A 7,624-nucleotide genomic window follows, 5' to 3' on the forward strand; every position below is an offset into this window, starting at 1 on the left:
TCAAATATATGTTTCGCTTTGTTTATACACGTTTAAAGTCGGTTAAAACCTAACTTAAAAATTTAATTTAATACAATTTTTAAAGAATTCTTATTCTGTGACTCATGTTCCAGAGGACATAGTTGGACTGCCATGAAAATGTTACAAAGGTCGTCGAATAGAGCAATAAACGACTTTATGACTAGAAAATAACTCAATTTTTCATTTCGTTGACACTGGATTAGGCTTTTATAAATAAATTATACGCAGATGACACTGTTTTAAATTTTATATCATTTGGCTATGTTTAGCGCAAAATTAATCAATCACTTTGTGTTTTTGCATATTTGGAAGAAATGCAAATTTAAACTTGACATTTAATTAATGTCAGCATTCACTTTTTCTAGAGAATTTTTCTAAAAAAAATATAGTGATTCATGTGACCTAAATTGAATAATACTAAATATTTAAGTGAATTTTAGGTGAAGTCAAGTAAATTCTAAAAACATTAAGTGAAGTAAATTCAACCCAGTCTAGTGAATTCTAGTAAAACCAGCTGGATTTAAGTACATTCTCGCGAATGAAGATGAATGTCTCTGAATTTCAAGAAAATAAACCTAAAAAATGCATATAACTAAAGTAAAGTAAAATTAAGCAGATTACACAGGCCCACAAAAAAAGTTATTAGCACGAGACAAGTGACTCGGCTATATGTATATATTTTGAGCCGCTGAATCCGAATCTGGCCTCAGAATTTCTCATACACGTCTCAGTTTTCCCCGAGACGTATGAAATAGGGAAAAACTTAGAGATATTCTTGACATTATTTCGATAATACCAGTATATCATATCATATCATATCATCATAAAGAGCAAATTCATACACAAAAATTTCCCAGTGTGCTTTCCGTTTCCCCTAGCTAGGATAAATCTAGGGAAATTAAAGGTCTTGCTCATATTATACAGACTTATAATGTAAAAAAGTAAAAAAATGCTATGTCCTTTGCAGTTTTGAGCTATTAATCTAAATTTGAGCACAAAATTTTCCAGGCTCATAGAATTTTCTCCTTAGATAATAAAAGATTGGAAAAGTCTAGGGATTATCTGAACGCACAGGCCCACCAAAAAGGTTGTCTGTACGAGAAAAGTGACTAGGCTATATTCATGTACTTTGAGCTACTTAATGCGAATCTGGCCTCAGAATTTATCGCACATGTCACAGTTTTCCCCTAGATGCAGGAAATAGGGGAATATATTGGGATAGTCTGGATCTTTATTTTCGCATTCAATCATAATATCTAAGCATTAACCAAAAAATCCATATGCTTCGCCCTATTTACTGCATCTAGAGAGAAAATGGAACAAGCTCGAAAAATTTGATGTTCCAATTTATATTTAGCACCCAAATCTGCAATGGATATGGCATTTTTGTTATTTTTTCTCTTATAAATCTATATAATATGAGAAAGACATTCAATTTCTCTAGAATTACACAAGCTAGTGAAAACAGAAGGCACACTAGAGAATTTCTGTGTATCAAATAAGTATCTACAAGTCACTACACTAAAAAATATACAAACAGAAAAAAATTCTGTTAAGATTACAGGGTTTTCGGTTAAAATAGAGATGGCATATATTTTCTGTAAAGGTAATCGCATATTTTCTGCAGAGTTTACAAAATTTTCAGTAATTTTCTAAATTTACGAATATTTTCTGTAACATTTACTAAACTTTCCTATCAAATCAACCTTTTACAATGTAAAATCTAATAAAAAATTATGTAACCGTTACATAAAATATCCGCGAATTTAGAAAATAACTGGAAATTTTGTAAACTCTGCAAAAAATTAGGCAATGATTACAGAAAATTTATGCTGTCCCTATTTTAATTGAAAATCCTATAACCTTCACAGGATTTTTTCTGCGTCCATGTGTCTATTATCGCGTTGACTGGCATTATCAAAATAACGTCCAGAATATCCCTATATTTTCCCATATTTTCTGCATCTATAGGGGAAAACTGTGATTTACAAATAATTCTGAGGCCAGATTCGAATTTAGCAGCTCAAAATACATAAATACAGCATAGTCTTTTATCTCGTGTAGACAACTTTCTTGTGTGGGCCTGTGTTATCATCAAACTAATTTTTAAGTCAATTCAAAGCAATTCACGCAAATGGCAATTGCCATCTGCACAACCTGACCCAACTCAATTAAATGCATCTAAATAAGAGTTTAATCGTTACATCTTGAAGTAAACTGGGAGTCAAATTAGGTTATTTTAAATGAATTAAAATTAATTCTCGTTAAATCTGCTGGATTCTAGCGAACGTAACGTGATTTAAAAGAATTCAGCTAACTAAAAGGTAATGTAATTAAAATTAAACTGAATTCATAATTCCATTCAATTCAAATTAGCTCAAGTGATCATACTTGAATTCCACCGTGAGCTATCGTCGCTTTCAAATTTTTCCTAACTTCAAGGTTTTATACCATGACCAACTTGGAGCTACATTGGGATGCCTTAAATTGTTCAAATTTCCTATTTAAAATGAAGCAAATTATATTTAAAAAAACAATTTTTTGGAGAAAATTTGTCGATAGCATACAATCATGGAACGGTTTTGCGTTGCATGTTGTATCCAATTTAGTATTACATCACGTAATGCACCACATTTTTAAAATGCTTTTTGACCAGGCGTAAGGATCACAAGATTCCGACAACGTACATCTGGCAAAGCCGTCACATAATAAGGAAGAGAATGAGAATAAAAAACTCGGAAGTTTCATAACTCATCCCAATACACGGTTGACCAATAGAATCGCATGAAAGGTAGATATCAAATGAATTGGAATATATCGACGAATCTTATTCGAGGAGATCATTCTTCCTGGGATTTTATGTAACTCTCAGTAGCCGGCCTGACCACTTTCACGTCTTTACGCACGTTTATAACTCACATACATATATACATGAGCATATACATACATTTATACATACTTAGACACATGTTTAAATACAGTAAATACATACATAAAAAGAGAAAGAGAAGAGAGAGATAGAGAGACCTAAATTACCTAATAAAAAGATTTATACATGCCTTTTATTAGGTATGTTAGGTACCTTCGTTCGCATTTACCGACCTTGTTCGCGTTTCGATGCCCGACGACATTCTTTCCAATCATGTATTTAAAAACATTTTATAATCATATCGAAACCATATCAACATTATGAAGTCCTCTACAGAATTGCAATAATAATGGAAATTTTAATTTTAATAACTCTACTCGATTTGCAGAAATTATTCGATAAGTCCGATATTCAAAAACATTTTGTATGGCATTCAATACTAGAAGAAAAATGTAAAATCAGGACAGACTTTCGCTCAATTTAAAAAAATTTTTGTTGAGAAAAATTTGTGTAGGGCAAAAAATAGACTTAGATCCACTGAAATTAAGCTGCAACCAAAGTAAAACAAAATGATACTGTGAAGAGCTAATCAGGGCAAAATAGTAACAGGTCAATATACAACATTTAAAGTCATAATATTGATAAACGATAAAGATTGAACAACACAAAATATATGCATTTTTTCTAGTGAAAAAATCTCACAAAAAATCTTTCGAATATTCGAAAAAATGGCGGAGATATGGGAGTTTGAGCTTTTGGCCAAGTTAGAAAAAAGGTATGTTTTTGCTCTCAATGACCGATTAACTTTTCGACGCCTGAATTTACTTTTTTGGTGTATCATATCATCTTGACAGTCTGGTTTGGTCCAGGTTTGGTACCGATCAGCTAAATACACTTCTAGTGAAAACCATTTTTTTTAAGTCATTGAAAAAATCAGGGAGTCAAGCCAGCGACTGATTGGTCACCAGATCCAGGCCAGACCATTTAGCTTGCGTCAAGACTGGAAACCAGACAGTCTGCTCTGGCCTGGGCCAGGCCAGCGCCGGAAGGTCTTCCTACAGAGGTCGCTCGCAAGCTTGAGCGTGTCTAGGGCGAGAGACTGTAGGATATCACGCTTCGCGCTCGATAATGTATTTAACTTACTTTGCGCGATCGGTCTTTGTACTTCTACACTGATGCATACACCTTCTAAAATTAGGTCCCAGAAGCTGGAATTACAATATTACCATATCGATATGGGCACTATGCCATAATTTAGTGCTAATTTCTGCTGCAGAAAAAAATTTTTGTTCCCGGTATTTTGGTCATAAACATGTAGCAATGCTAGCTTCAGCTGAAGCCATAACTTTGGCATATGAAACTTGGAAACTATTGTTGGCATCCAATTCTCTTTCGCGCAAGAATTTAGTGCTAATTAAGTAACAATATATGCTGAAAAAACTAAATTTTGTGCCCAGTAATTTTGACCAAAATATGTAGAAATGGTGGCTTCAGATGCCTGGTATATGAAACTCGAAAACAATTCATGATATCAAGTTCTCATTTTTGCAAGAATTTAGTGCTAATTAAGTGCTTTGAATTTGTACAATGCAAAAAATCGGGGCACTTTTTTACCAAAAACATGTAGTAATGCTGGCTTCAGGTGAATCTGGTATGCGAAACTCGGAAACTATTAGTAATATCAAGTTCTGCTTTACGCGGGAATTTAGTGCTAATTATGTGCTCTGGATTTGTGCTATGCAAAAAATCCAGGCACTTTTTTTGACAAAAACGTGTAGTAATGCTATTAGTGGCATTTTGTTCGAAATTACAGGGTACAAAAGTTTGGTTTTGCACAATATATTAGCACTTGATTAGCAGTAAATTCCTGCGCAAAGGAGAATTGGATGCCAACAATAGTTTTCGAGTTTCATATGCCAGATTCACCTGAAACCAGCATTACTACATGTTTTTGGTATAAAAAAAGTGCCTGGATTTTTTGCATAGCACAAATCCAGAGCACCTAATTAACACTAAATTCCTGCACAAAGGAGTACATGATATGATGAATAGTTTTAGAGTTTCATATACCAATCACATGAAGCCACTATTACTGCATGTTTTTGATCAAAATTAGCGGGCAGAAAATGTAATTTTTGCAAAATATATAAGCACTTAATTAGCACTAAATTCCCGCGCAAACTAAAACTTGATATGACTAATTGTGTCAGAGTTTCACATACCAGTCACCTGAAGTCAGCATTACTACACGCTTTTATAAAAAAATGTGCCCGGACTTTTTGCATAGCACAAATCCAGAGCAATTAATTAGCACTAAATTCCGGTACATTCTTTTTGGATTCTCTATTTTGCAGTTTTCATTTTCGCTTTCCCTTCGTTAGTTTTTGTTTTCCACTTGAACAATCCTAAAAGATTGCTTATGTGCAGTATCAATTCCATCAAACGAATCCACGCGTGCAATTTAGAGACCCCGTTTCTGAGATTTCGTATCTTCTCTGGTTTATATGCAACTTTAGGTAAGTCGTTCATCTGGGATGGTGTCGCATCCCAAAATGTAACATGTGGGAACAGAAAGAATTCCGGAAAGAGTCTGACACACCTTGCCATCAACCACAGTCAACGCGATCTCATGAATGACAGTTTTGGTACAACGACTATTCGGTACTTTTATTTTTGTAGGTTTGAGTTTTTTGTTTCTTTTATCAACTCTACTTCTGTCGTGGTTCGTTCCTTAGTTTCCGGTGAATTCTTAACATGAGCAGCCTACATAATCTGGTGGATCAAGGATTATCGTTCTTACAAATTGTCCAAAGCTCTGCAAATTCAGAACAATTCGTATAATTCTTATGCGAAAAAGTTTTAATTATACGTAATGGCAGCATTGACATCATAACAATTCCTGCATCTGATTTTTCTGCTCCACAGAACTTTTGATTATATTCGCTTTGGTCAGATGAGCCATCACGACCATATTTATATTGACACTTCTTCACGACATTTTTACCTTCCGCTATATCCGGTGGCCAAATGTTTGGAATTTCCAGCATACACTTCACTGTATGATCGCACAAATCATGGAACTCAACCCTCACCCCAGACTGTGTAACGGTCATACTTTTTCGGGAGAAAAACACTCTCTTGACTTCTTTCAAACTTTTATAAAGAAGAAAAATATCAGCATTATGTTCTTTAGCTTTTAGTCTAATAGTTTTATATTGATGTTTCGTCAATTTTGTGTCTTCAGCAAGAGAAATAGCTTCTTCTAAGGTTAATGGCACCATTTGTCCTTTAAATTATTTTTGTTCTCTATGTTCTTCATCTCCAGCCCCCGATATCATACTTCATATCACATTAGCCAAGTTCCTATTCTCAGAAGAGCATAAATTATTCACAAAAGCATTTTCAATTTCTATTTGAGGATGAGAGTCAAAAAGACAGTCTTTTCCTTCTTTTAGTCGATTTGAAACTGGTTTCAAAATCTTCTGAAAAACTTCTCCCTACTTTTGTGGGATCCAATGATATGATGGAGTTAGATGATAACCATGCACTGTTCAGTTTGGAAAATTTGTCTGCATTATAGAACGCACTCTTCCATCTTTTTTCAAAAGACGGAAAGAAGGTACCTCAACAAGATTTCTCTGCTCAAATTGACTCGCTCACTATCTATCAAGTTAGCCGTGAGAAGGTAATCCAACAGAATTCGTACGTCTTTACTAAAAGATCCGATCAGCGGATCACTTAGAATATTATTCAGCACTCTAATAGAATCCACTTCTAAATTATATGTATACACTAACACGCACACATACACAGTAAGAATTAAGTATACTGGAAACTAAATAGCTCAGAACATATGAGTAAAAACAATGAGCAAACTCTTTTTACATAAAAAATGAGTAACGCGAACGAAGAAAGGGAATCTTTTTCAGGAGTGAATAAAAATATGGTTCACAGTTAAAAGAACTCAAAACCAAATTCCTCCATAGATGATGATTTCTTCTTTCAAATCATACTTGGATACTACGCGAATAAGAAAAACAATCAGCTAAACAAAAGCATGCTCTTAATTCCAATCCATTTAATTAATAGGACCGACTTAACCGTAGAAAATGATATCAGTTCACAATTGTTAAAATATTAATAGTTTACAACAAGAATAATCATAAACAATTGGTTCAGGGAGATGAGATAATGTCTTGGTGAAGTCGCGTACCATGATGTATGCAAATTAGCTTATTAACTCTTGGAGAGAAACTTTACTCAGACTCGTGAGTGTCCCGACTTTTCATGTGTTATGGAATTTATTTTTAACATTATTAAATGTATTCTTCAATCATTTCTTGTATTCAAATCCTGTTGTGTTGGCCAAATGTAAGTACTGAATGAAAAAATAACTTTTTTTCTGATATTAAAAGGACTGACTTTAAAAAAAAAACGAGTTTTTACGTCGATGCATGCCCGAATAATGCATTTTTAAATTAAATTTGTTTGAAAAAAACATAAAATTAATCAGCTAATTATGAATTTTACTGAAAGTTTGATAAAAGTTCCCAATTAAGGGCATGTGACACAGCTAAATACCTATATTACCGACCTCACTTTTTTGGTTCACTGAATGTTTTTTTGAACCTGAGAACTTTTTTTGTAAATAAGATATCGAGCTGAAACTTTGGAAGATTTATTAGAGTACAATAAAGTACGTTTAGGTACTGCATTTGGTAGGAACTTCACTGA

General features: G+C 33.6%; 1 protein-coding gene across 2 annotated transcripts in view; it reads left to right on the forward strand.

Moving 5' to 3' along the window:
* Window positions 1-7,624, forward strand: part of LOC117168145 (ABC transporter G family member 23) — a 116,909-nt gene that overhangs the window by 21,605 nt on the left and 87,680 nt on the right. The gene's annotated exons all lie outside the window — the stretch shown is intronic.

This window comes from Belonocnema kinseyi, chromosome 2 (genome assembly GCF_010883055.1).
Source record: "Belonocnema kinseyi isolate 2016_QV_RU_SX_M_011 chromosome 2, B_treatae_v1, whole genome shotgun sequence".
Lineage (NCBI taxonomy): Eukaryota > Metazoa > Arthropoda > Insecta > Hymenoptera > Cynipidae > Belonocnema > Belonocnema kinseyi.